The sequence below is a fragment of the Phyllobates terribilis genome, unplaced genomic scaffold (genome assembly GCF_046119375.1).
Source record: "Phyllobates terribilis strain yellow unplaced genomic scaffold, ASM4611937v1 Scaffold_1__5_contigs__length_1240528914, whole genome shotgun sequence".
Lineage (NCBI taxonomy): Eukaryota > Metazoa > Chordata > Amphibia > Anura > Dendrobatidae > Phyllobates > Phyllobates terribilis.
Genome location: NW_027362761.1, coordinates 198,896,956 through 198,909,507, shown reverse-complemented (window position 1 = coordinate 198,909,507; position 12,552 = coordinate 198,896,956).

Genomic DNA, 12,552 nt, shown 5'->3' with positions numbered 1-12,552 from the left:
CGGGAAGCGGTTAAAAGATTCTGGTGTAGGCCACATAATTATAACTGTGGTTTTGCAGTTCCACGGTTCAAATCTCTGCATTATCCAGCTTTTGGCCGTTTTTCCGTAAAAAAAACAGTAATAGTGTCTCGCTGACTGTTCAGACACAAATATATCTGTTTAAAAGATTCTGGTGTAGGCCAGAGAAATAGAACTGTGGTTTTCCTCTTCCACGGTTCTAATCTCCTTTTTATTACTCTTTTTCCATTGATAGTGAGAGTGTAAGCTATTTTACATCATTTACAATGGGCAAGGCGCGTGGCAAGGGACGTGGAACTGGACGTTCTGGTGATGGTGCGTGTAGAGGATGGGGCCGTGGCCAAGGTGAAAATGTGCCACAACCAACAGCCACATCTTCTCGCTCCCACTTCTTGACCGAATTACTAGGGAAGCACACTACAACACCAATATTGTGAACTGATCAGTGTGAACAGGTTATTAATTGGATAGCAGATAATACTTCCAGTTACCTGGGCACCACCACCTCTGGTCTGTCTTCCACATGGTCAAGTTTTAGTAGCCATGAGTCTCGACCGCATACTCATGCTCACCTTGATGCTCCTTCCTCCCACCATGCCGAGTGTCGTCAGACAGCAACTGATCCCACAGTTGGACACTCGGAAGAGCTGTTCACTGGTCCATTTCCATATTTATGCCCCTCACCTGCTCCACTTGAAGTGGTGGAAGAGGAGATCCCATGTAGCGATGCCCAAATATTTGAACAGCCAAGGCCACAGGAAGTCGACGCTGGCAATTTGTCACAAGAGGTGGACGATGACGAGACACAATTGCCACGAAGTGAGGAGGAGGTTCGTGGTGCGCAAGTGGAAGAGGAGGAGGTGGATGATCTAGTAACTGACCCAAAGTGGCAGGAGGACACACAGAGTGAGGCCAGCAGCACACAAGGGGAGGGAGGCAGAGTACCCCAACAAGCAGGAAGAAGCAGTGTGGTGGCCGCACACAGAAGGCGGGCAACAGTTCCCCGTAACACCATCACGAGGGACGTTGCCAGTACAACCGGTAGGTCTTCCAGAGGCTGGAATTTTTTTAAAGACTCTGCTGATCACCCCAAAAGGGCCATTTGTACCACCTGCCATGCCAGCATCAGCAGGGGTGCCAAATCTACCAGCCTGACCACCACCAGCATGATCAGGCACATGTCAGCAAAGCACCAGACTTTGTGGGGCGAACCCCAGGGTCCACGACCAGTGTCAGCGGGTGTCACCACTGCTTCTTCTGCTGTTGTGCATGTAAGAGAACCCCCTGTTGTGCGTGCAAGGTTATCCCTTGTCCATACTGCATGCAAAGATACCCCCTCCTCTCAGTCTTCACTTGTTATGGCAGTTTCTCAAGAAACAGCATCAATGTCCATGTCCACGTCCCACCGCAGCGTTCAGTTGTCCATATCCCAGCCCTTTGAACGAAAGCGCAAATTCGCAGCCAACGCCCACAGGCCACAGTCCTAAATTCGCACATTTCATGACTGCTTGCGTTGGAATTACTGCCTTTTAGGCTGGTGGAGACGGAATCCTTCCGCAACCTTATGGCGGTAGCCGTCCCTCGGTTCTCGGTCCCCAACCGACACTATTTTGCCCGGTGTGCCATCCCCGCACTACACAAGCATGTGCCCCAAAACATCTTCTGTGCCCTCAACAACGCAGTTACTGGGAGATTCCACCTGCCAACGGACACGTGGACAAGTGCTTGTGGCCAGGGACGGTACATCTCCCTGACGGCACACTGGGTAAACATAGTGGAAGCCGGGACCCAGTCGGACCTTGGGACGGAACACATCCTCCCCACACCGAGGATTGCAGGCCCTATGTCAGTCAGAGTTTCCCCCACAGTGTACTGCTCCTTCGCATCATCCTCCTCCTCCTCCTCATGTTCAGCCTCCATCTCAGATATCACCACATCAGTTACAAGCTGGAAGCACTGCAGTACTGGCTCAGCCAAGCAGCAACAGGCTGTGCTGAAACTCATAAGCTTAGGTGATACACCTCACAATGCTTGTGAGTTGTGGACAGCTGTGAAAGAGCAGGCATTTCTGTGGCTGAGACCGCTGAACCTACATCCAGGCATGGTCGTGTGTGACAATGGCCGTAACCTGGTGGCGGCTCTGAGGCAAGGTGAGATCACACACGTACCATGCCTGGCACATGTGCTTAACCTCGTGGTTCAGCGGTTTCTTAAATCGTACTCCGAGTTGCCAGATCTGCTCGTCAAAGTACACCGCCTGTCAGCTCATTTTCGCAAGTCGGCTACAGTTTCCGCCGCCCTTGCTGTGTTGCAGCAGTGTTTGCAGCTTCCGGCACACTGACTGGTGTGTGATGTCCCCACACGTTGGAACTCTACCCTCCACATGTTGCAAAGGATTTGTGAGCAGAAGAGTGCAGTTGTGAAGTACCAGCTGCAACAAGGCCGTCGATATTCAGGTCAGACTCCACACCTAAGACCTCAGGAGTGGACCTGGATGTCTGACATATGTACCATCCTAGCAAACTTTGAGGAGTCCACCAAGATGGTGAGTGGCGATGATGCCATCATTAGCGTCAGCATCCCACTTGTCTGTCTTTTGCAACGCTCTCTGCAAAGAATTAAAGAGGAGGCATTGCAGCCAGAGTATGATGAGATGGATCAAGAAGACGTAACGGGCGATAACACACAGCCCAGCCTCATCTCATCCCAACGTGCATTGGGGGACAATGAGGGAGAGGAGGAGGAGGAGGAAAAACAGGAGCTGGTATCTTGCGCTGTAGACGGTAGTACCTGTACAACTGTCATACCGTCGGTTCAGCGTGGGTGGCCTGAGGACAGGGGGGAGGAGGAGGAGGAGGAGGAGAGCATGGTCAGTCGTCATCTTGGTGAGGACACGGAAGTCTTGCCCATTACCAGTTTGGCACGAATGGTTGACTTTATGTTACGCTGCCTTAACCGTGACCCTCGCATTGTCAAAATGTTGGGTGACAGTCATTACTGGTTGGTGACACTTTTAGACCCCCGCTACAAGGAGAACTTTCACTCTCTTATTCCTGAGGTGGAGAGGTCTACAAAAATGTGGCAGTACCAGAAGGCCCTTGCTGCAGAACTGTTAAAAAAATTCCCATCTGAACACACTAGCAGCAGAGGTCACAGTTCGTTGACCAACCAAGGCGTACAGGCGAGAGAGTCGCAACTCCAATCCAGCAGAGGCAGGGGAACACTGTCAACATTCTGGGACGGTTTTCGGAGACCAGCCCAGCTTACAGACCCTGAGGCGCGAGGTACTCTCACAAGGAGTGGAAAGTTTCAAAAGATGGTGAGGGAGTACCTTGCCGACCGAACCAGCGTCCTCCGTGATTCCTCTGTGCCTTTTAATTATTGGGTATCCAAGCTGGACACTTGGAATGAACTCGCTCTGTACGCCTTGGAGGTCCTGGCCTGCCCTGCCGCTAACGTGTTATCGGAGCGTGTTTTTAGTGCCGCTGAGGGAATTATAACTGATAAGCGCACTCGCCTGTCAACTGACAATGCTGACAAGCTGACCCTTATCAAAATGAACAAGGGCTGGATTGAGCCAGACTTCTCATCACCACCAAATGACAGCTGAGTAACATAAAGTAAAATCCACTGTGTTATCTCGGGAGGTGTATTCCCATGCACCGCTTCACACCCACACATGGGTATATGCTTCCTCATTTCGGCTGTATTTTGCTCTTCTCCTTATCCTCAGCCTCCACCAACACTATACCACCAGGGTGAACGTGGTCCGTGTTGCCAGCATTGCAAGTTCCTCCGTCCTAATTTTTGGCAGCCTTTTGCTTGGAAGGCATAGGCAAAGACTATGGGAGACCGACTCCCCAATAATGGGAATAATGTTTTGAATATGCTGTACTGCATGGCTCGTGTTCGCCAGCATTGCAAGTTCCTCCCTTCTAATTTTTGGCAGCTTTTGCTTGGAAGGCATAGGCAAAGACTATGGGAGACCCACTCCCCAATAATGGGAATAATGTTTTGAATATGCTGTACTGCATGGCTCATTGTAAGGGGCATTAAAATAGTCTTGTTAAGCTACTGCGAACTCCACCACTCTTCCAAGGGGCATTGATATTGTCTTTTTAATCCACTGTGACCTCCACGTCTCTTCCAAGGGGCATTAAAACCGTCTTGTTAAGCTGCTGCGACCTCCACCACTCTTCCAAGGGGCATTAAAACTGTCTTTTTAAGCTACTGTGACCTCCACGTCTCTTCCAAGGGGCATTAAAACCATCTTGTAAAACCACTCTGAACTCCACATCTCTTCCAAGTGGCATTAAAACAGTCTTGTTAAGTTACTGTGACCTCCACGTCTCTTCCAAGGGGCATTAAAACCGTCTTGATAAACAACTATGAACTCAACGTCTCTTCCAAAGGGCATTAAAACCGTCTTGTTAAACCACTTTCACCTCCACGTCTCTTCCAAGGGGCATTAAAACCGTCTTGTTAAACCACTTTGAACTCCACGTCTCTTCCAATGGACATTAAAACCGTCTTGTTATACCACTCTGAACTCCAAGTCTCTTCCAACGGGCATTAAAACCGTCTTGTTAAGCTACTGTGACCTCCACGTCTCTTCCAAGGGGCATTAAAACGTCTTGTTAAACCACTATGAACTCCACATCTCTTCCAAGTGGCATTAAAACAGTCTTGTTAAGCTACTGTGACCTCAATGTCTCTTCCAAGGGGCATTTAAACCATCTTGTTAAACCACTCTGAACTTCACGTCTCTTCCAAGGGGCATTAAAACCGTCTTGTTAAACCACTATGAACTACACGTCTCTTCCAAGGGGCATTTAAACCATCTTGTTAAACCACTTTGACCTCCACGTCTATTCCAAGGGGCATTAAAACCGTCTTGTAAAACAACTCTGAACTCCACTTCTCTTCCAAGGGGCATTAAAACAGTATTGTTAAGCTACTGTGACCTCCACGTCTATTCCAAGGGGCATTAAAACCGACTTGTTAAACCACTCTGAACTCCACGTCTCTTTCAAGTGGCATTAAAACCGTCTTGTTAAACCACTATGAACTCCACGTCTCTTCCAAGAGGCATTAAAACAGTCTTGTTAAGCTACTGTGACCTCCACATCTCTTCCAAGGGGCATTAAAACCATCTTGTTAAGCTACTGTGACCTCCACGTCTCTTCCAAGGGGCATTAAAACCGTCTTGTTAAACCACTCTGAACTCCACGTCTCTTCCAAGGGGCATTAAAACAGTCTTGTTAAGCTACTGTGACCTCCACGTCTCTTCCAAGGGGCATTAAAACTGACTTGTTAAACCACTCTGAACTCCACGTCTCTTCCAAGGGGCTTTAAAACCATCTTGTTAAGCTACTGCGACCTCCACCACTTATTCAAGGTGCATTAAAAACGTCTTGTTAAGCAACTGTGACCTCCACGTCTCTTCCAAAGGGCATTAAAACAGTCTTGTTAAACCACTCTGAACTCCACGTCTCTTCCAAGGGGCATTAAAACCGTCTTGTTATACCACTCTGAACTCCATGTCTCTTCCAAGGGGCATTAAAACCGTCTTGTTAAGCTACTGTGACCTCCACGTCTATATCAAGGGGCATTAAAACCGTCTTGTTAAACCACTCTGACCTCCACGTCTCTTCCAAGGGGCATTAAAACCGTCTTGTTAAGAAACTGTGACCTCCACCACTTTTCCAAGGGGCATTGATATTGTCTTTTTATTCCAATGCGACCTCCACCACTCTTCCAAGTGGCATTAAAACCGTCTTTTTAAGCTACTTTGACCTCCACATCTCTTCCAAGGGGCATTAAAACCATCTTGCTAAACCACTCTGACCTCCACATCTTTTCCAAGGGGCATTTAGTATCATGTTGTTAAGCAGCTGTGACCTCCACCACTATTCCAAGGGGCATTGATATTGTCTTTTTCTTCCACTGCGACCTCCACCACTATTCCAAGGGGCATTAAAACTGTCTTGTTAAGCTACTGTGACCTCCACGTCTCTTCCAAGGGGCATTAAAACCGTCTTGTTAAACCACTCTGAACTCCACGTTTCTTCCAAGGTGCATTAAAACCGTCTTGTTAAACCACTCTGAAGTCCACGTCTCTTCCAAGGGGCATTAAAACGTCTTGTTGAACCACTTTGACCTCCACGTCTCTTCCGAGGGGCATTAAAATCGTCTTGTTAAACCACTCTGAAATCCACGTCTCTTCCAAGGGGCATTAAAACAGTCTTGTTAAACCACTCTGAACTCCAAGTCTCTTCCAAGGGGCATTAAAACCGTCTTGTTAAGCTACTGTGACCTCCACGTCTCTTCCAAGGGGCATTAAAACCATCTTGTTAAACCACTCTGACCTCCACGTCTCTTCCAAGGGGCATTAAAACCATCTTGATAAGCTACTGCGACATCCACCACTCTTTCAAGGGGCATTGATATTGTCTTTTTATTCCACTGTGACCTCCACGTCTCTTCCAAGGGGCTCTAAAACTGTCTTGTTAAGCTAATGCGACCTCCACCACTCTTCCAAGGGGCATTAAAACCATCTTGTTAAGCTACTGTGACCTCCACGTCTCTTCCAAGGTGCATTAAATCTGTCTTGTTAAACCCCTCTGAACTCCACGTCTCTTCCAAGGTGCATTAAAACCGTCTTGTTAAGCTACTGCGACCTCCACCACTCTTCCAAGGGGCATTAAAACCGCCTTGTTAAGCTACTGCGACCTCCTCCGTTCTTCCAAGGGGCATTAAAACCATCTTGTTAAGCTACTGCGACCTCCACCACTCATCCAAGGGGCATTGATATTGTCTTTTTATTACACTGTGACCTCCAAGTCTCTTCCAAGGGGCTTTAAAATCGTATTTTGTTAAGCTACTGTGACCTCCACGTCTCTTCTAAGGGGCATTAAAACTGTCTTGTTAAACCACTCTGAACTCTACGTCTCTTCCAAGGGGCATTAAAACCATCTTGTTAAACTACTGCGACCTCCACCACTCTTCCAAGGGGCATTGATATTGTCTATTTATTCCACTGTGACCTCCACGTCTCTTCCAAGGGGCTTTAAAACTGTCTTGGTAAGCTACTGTCACCTCCACGTCTCTTCCAAGGGGCATTAAAACCGTCTTGTTAAGCTACTGCGACCTCCACCACTCTTCCAAGGGGCATTGATATTGTCTTTTTATTCCACTGTGACCTCCACGTCTCTTCCAAGGGGCTTTAAAACCGTCTTGTTAAGCCACTGCGACCTCCACCACTCATCCAAGGTGCATTAAAAATGTCTTGTTAAGCAACTGTGACCTCCACGTCTCTTCCAAGGGGCATTAAAACAGTCTTGTTAAACCACTCTGAACTCTACGTCTCTTCCAAGGGGCATTAAAACTGTCTTGCTAAGCTACTGCGACCTCCACCACTCTTCCAAGGGGCATTGATATTGTCTTTTTATTCCACTGTAACCTCCACGTCTCTTCCAAGGGGCATTAAAACCGTCTTGTTAAGCTACTGCGACCTCCACCACTCTTCCAAGGGGCATTAAAACCGTCTTGTTAAGCTACTGCGACCTCCACCACTCTTCCAAGGGTCATTGATATTGTCTTTTTATTCCACTGTGACCTCCACGTCTCTTCCAAGGGGCTTTAAAACCGTCTTGTTAAGCCACTGCGACCTCTACCACTCTTCCAAGGGGCATTAAAACCGTCTTATTAAGCTACTGTGACCTCCACGTCTCTTCCAAGGGGCATTAAAACCGTCTTATTAAACCACTCTGAACTCCACGTCTCTTCCAAGGGGCATTAAAACCGTCTTGTTAAGCTACTGTGACCTCCACGTCTCTTCCAAGGGGCATTAAAACCTCTTGTTAAACCACTCTGAACTAACGTCTCTTCCAAGGGGCATTAAAACCGTCTTGTTAAACCACTCTGACCTCCACGTCTCTTCCAAGGGGCATTAAAACCATCTTGTTAAACCACTCTGAACTCCACGTCTCTTCCAAGGGGAATTAAAACCATCTTGTTAAACCACTCTGAACTCCAAGTCTCTTCCAAGGGGCATTAAAATCAACTTGCTAAGCTACTGTGACCTCCACGTCTCTTCCAAGGGGCATTAAAACCATCTTGCTAAACCACTCTGACCTCCACGTCTCTTCCATGGGGCATTAAAACCGTCTTGTTAAGCTTCTGTGACCTCCACCACTCTTCCAAGGGGCATTGATATTGTCTTTTTATGCTACTGTGACCTCCACCACTCTTCCAAGGGGCATTAAAACCATCTTGTTAAGCTACTGCGACCTCCACCACTCTTCCAAGGGGCATTGATATTGTCTTTTTATTCCACTGTGACCTCCACGTCTCTTCCAAGGGGCTTTAAAACCGTCTTGTTAAGCCACTGCGACCTCCACCAATCTTCCAAGGGGCATTAAAACCGTCTTATTAAGCTACTGTGACCTCCACGTCTCTTCCAAGGGGCATTAAAACTGTCTTATTAAACCACTCTGAACTCCACGTCTCTTCCAAGGGGCATTAAAACCGTCTTGTTAAGCTACTGTGACCTCCACGTCTCTTCCAAGGGGCATTAAAACCTCTTGTTAAACCACTCTGAACTAATGTCTCTTCCAATGGGCATTAAAACCGTCTTGTTAAACCACTCTGATCTCCACGTCACTTCCAAGAGGCATTAAAGCCGTCTTGTTAAACCACTCTGAACTCCACGTCTCTTCCAAGGGGCATTAAAACCATCTTGTTAAACCACTCTGAACTCCAAGTCTCTTCCAAGGGGCATTAAAATCAACTTGCTAAGCTACTGTGACCTCCACGTCTCTTCCAAGGGGCATTAAAACCATCTTGTTAAACCACTATGACCTCCACGTCTCTTCCATGGGGCATTAAAACCGTCTTGTTAAGCTACTGTGACCTCCACCACTCTTCCAAGGGGCATTGATATTGTCTTTTTATTCCACTGCGACCTCCACCACTCTTCCAAGGGGCATTAAAACTGTCTTGTTTAACCACTCAGACCTCCACGTTTCTTCCAAGGGTCATTAAAACCATCTTGTTAAACCACTCTGAACTCCACGTCTCTTCCAAGGGGCATTAAAACCGTCTTGTTATACCACTCTGAACTCCATGTCTCTTCCAAGGGGCATTAAAACCGTCTTGTTAAGCTACTGTGACCTCCACGTCTATATCAAGGGGCATTAAAACCGTCTTGTTAAACCACTCTGACCTCCACGTCTCTTCCAAGGGGCATTAAAACCGTCTTGTTAAGAAACTGTGACCTCCACCACTTTTCCAAGGGGCATTGATATTGTCTTTTTATTCCAATGCGACCTCCACCACTCTTCCAAGTGGCATTAAAACCGTCTTTTTAAGCTACTTTGACCTCCACATCTCTTCCAAGGGGCATTAAAACCATCTTGCTAAACCACTCTGACCTCCACATCTTTTCCAAGGGGCATTTAGTATCATGTTGTTAAGCAGCTGTGACCTCCACCACTATTCCAAGGGGCATTGATATTGTCTTTTTCTTCCACTGCGACCTCCACCACTATTCCAAGGGGCATTAAAACTGTCTTGTTAAGCTACTGTGACCTCCACGTCTCTTCCAAGGGGCATTAAAACCGTCTTGTTAAACCACTCTGAACTCCACGTTTCTTCCAAGGTGCATTAAAACCGTCTTGTTAAACCACTCTGAAGTCCACGTCTCTTCCAAGGGGCATTAAAACGTCTTGTTGAACCACTTTGACCTCCACGTCTCTTCCGAGGGGCATTAAAATCGTCTTGTTAAACCACTCTGAAATCCACGTCTCTTCCAAGGGGCATTAAAACAGTCTTGTTAAACCACTCTGAACTCCAAGTCTCTTCCAAGGGGCATTAAAACCGTCTTGTTAAGCTACTGTGACCTCCACGTCTCTTCCAAGGGGCATTAAAACCATCTTGTTAAACCACTCTGACCTCCACGTCTCTTCCAAGGGGCATTAAAACCATCTTGATAAGCTACTGCGACATCCACCACTCTTTCAAGGGGCATTGATATTGTCTTTTTATTCCACTGTGACCTCCACGTCTCTTCCAAGGGGCTCTAAAACTGTCTTGTTAAGCTAATGCGACCTCCACCACTCTTCCAAGGGGCATTAAAACCATCTTGTTAAGCTACTGTGACCTCCACGTCTCTTCCAAGGTGCATTAAATCTGTCTTGTTAAACCCCTCTGAACTCCACGTCTCTTCCAAGGTGCATTAAAACCGTCTTGTTAAGCTACTGCGACCTCCACCACTCTTCCAAGGGGCATTAAAACCGCCTTGTTAAGCTACTGCGACCTCCTCCGTTCTTCCAAGGGGCATTAAAACCATCTTGTTAAGCTACTGCGACCTCCACCACTCATCCAAGGGGCATTGATATTGTCTTTTTATTACACTGTGACCTCCAAGTCTCTTCCAAGGGGCTTTAAAATCGTATTTTGTTAAGCTACTGTGACCTCCACGTCTCTTCTAAGGGGCATTAAAACTGTCTTGTTAAACCACTCTGAACTCTACGTCTCTTCCAAGGGGCATTAAAACCATCTTGTTAAACTACTGCGACCTCCACCACTCTTCCAAGGGGCATTGATATTGTCTATTTATTCCACTGTGACCTCCACGTCTCTTCCAAGGGGCTTTAAAACTGTCTTGGTAAGCTACTGTCACCTCCACGTCTCTTCCAAGGGGCATTAAAACCGTCTTGTTAAGCTACTGCGACCTCCACCACTCTTCCAAGGGGCATTGATATTGTCTTTTTATTCCACTGTGACCTCCACATCTCTTCCAAGGGGCTTTAAAACCGTCTTGTTAAGCCACTGCGACCTCCACCACTCATCCAAGGTGCATTAAAAACGTCTTGTTAAGCAACTGTGACCTCCACGTCTCTTCCAAGGGGCATTAAAACAGTCTTGTTAAACCACTCTGAACTCTACGTCTCTTCCAAGGGGCATTAAAACTGTCTTGCTAAGCTACTGCGACCTCCACCACTCTTCCAAGGGGCATTGATATTGTCTTTTTATTCCACTGTAACCTCCACGTCTCTTCCAAGGGGCATTAAAACCGTCTTGTTAAGCTACTGCGACCTCCACCACTCTTCCAAGGGGCATTAAAACCGTCTTGTTAAGCTACTGCGACCTCCACCACTCTTCCAAGGGTCATTGATATTGTCTTTTTATTCCACTGTGACCTCCACGTCTCTTCCAAGGGGCTTTAAAACCGTCTTGTTAAGCCACTGCGACCTCTACCACTCTTCCAAGGGGCATTAAAACCGTCTTATTAAGCTACTGTGACCTCCACGTCTCTTCCAAGGGGCATTAAAACCGTCTTATTAAACCACTCTGAACTCCACGTCTCTTCCAAGGGGCATTAAAACCGTCTTGTTAAGCTACTGTGACCTCCACGTCTCTTCCAAGGGGCATTAAAACCTCTTGTTAAACCACTCTGAACTAACGTCTCTTCCAAGGGGCATTAAAACCGTCTTGTTAAACCACTCTGACCTCCACGTCTCTTCCAAGGGGCATTAAAACCATCTTGTTAAACCACTCTGAACTCCACGTCTCTTCCAAGGGGAATTAAAACCATCTTGTTAAACCACTCCTAACTCCAAGTCTCTTCCAAGGGGCATTAAAATCAACTTGCTAAGCTACTGTGACCTCCACGTCTCTTCCAAGGGGCATTAAAACCATCTTGCTAAACCACTCTGACCTCCACGTCTCTTCCATGGGGCATTAAAACCGTCTTGTTAAGCTTCTGTGACCTCCACCACTCTTCCAAGGGGCATTGATATTGTCTTTTTATGCTACTGTGACCTCCACCACTCTTCCAAGGGGCATTAAAACCATCTTGTTAAGCTACTGTGACCTCCACCACTCTTCCAAGGGGCATTAAAAGCGTCTTGTAAAACCACTCTGAACTCCACAGCTCTACCAAAGGGCATTGAAATGTTGTTTTTAATTAACTCTAACCTCCCCGACTCTTCCAACGGGCATAGCATTTCCTCCAAATTTTTGCCAGCTTTTGCTTTTCAATGCAAAGGCGAACACTAAGGGAGACCCACTCCCCAATAATGGGTAGAAGGCTATTAGTACGCTGTAATCCACGTCTGTTTCAAGGGGCATTGCAGTTCCTCATAATTTTTGGAAAGCCTTCCATTCACTGCTTAGGCCAACAGTGTACAGGAGACGCAGTTGCTATAAATGGAAAAAATGGTTTAGTTAAGGCCCTCTGACCTCCATGTCACTTCCAAGGGGCATTGGAGTGCCTCGAAATTTTTGGTAGGCGTTGCACTCACTGTATGCCCTATAACTGTGTAGCCGAACCGCTCCTTTTGGTACAGAAACATATCCTTCAAGACATATGTGGTTGACTGGCCTGATATTGATGTGCATTGTCCCTGTTCCTCCTGCTCTTTCTCCTTTGCCACCACCTCATCCATCATTTATCACCTGAAGCTTTGTTTCAGCAGGATTCATAGAACTGGGATAGTAGCAGGAAAACATCCAGCAATCCTCGGAGGA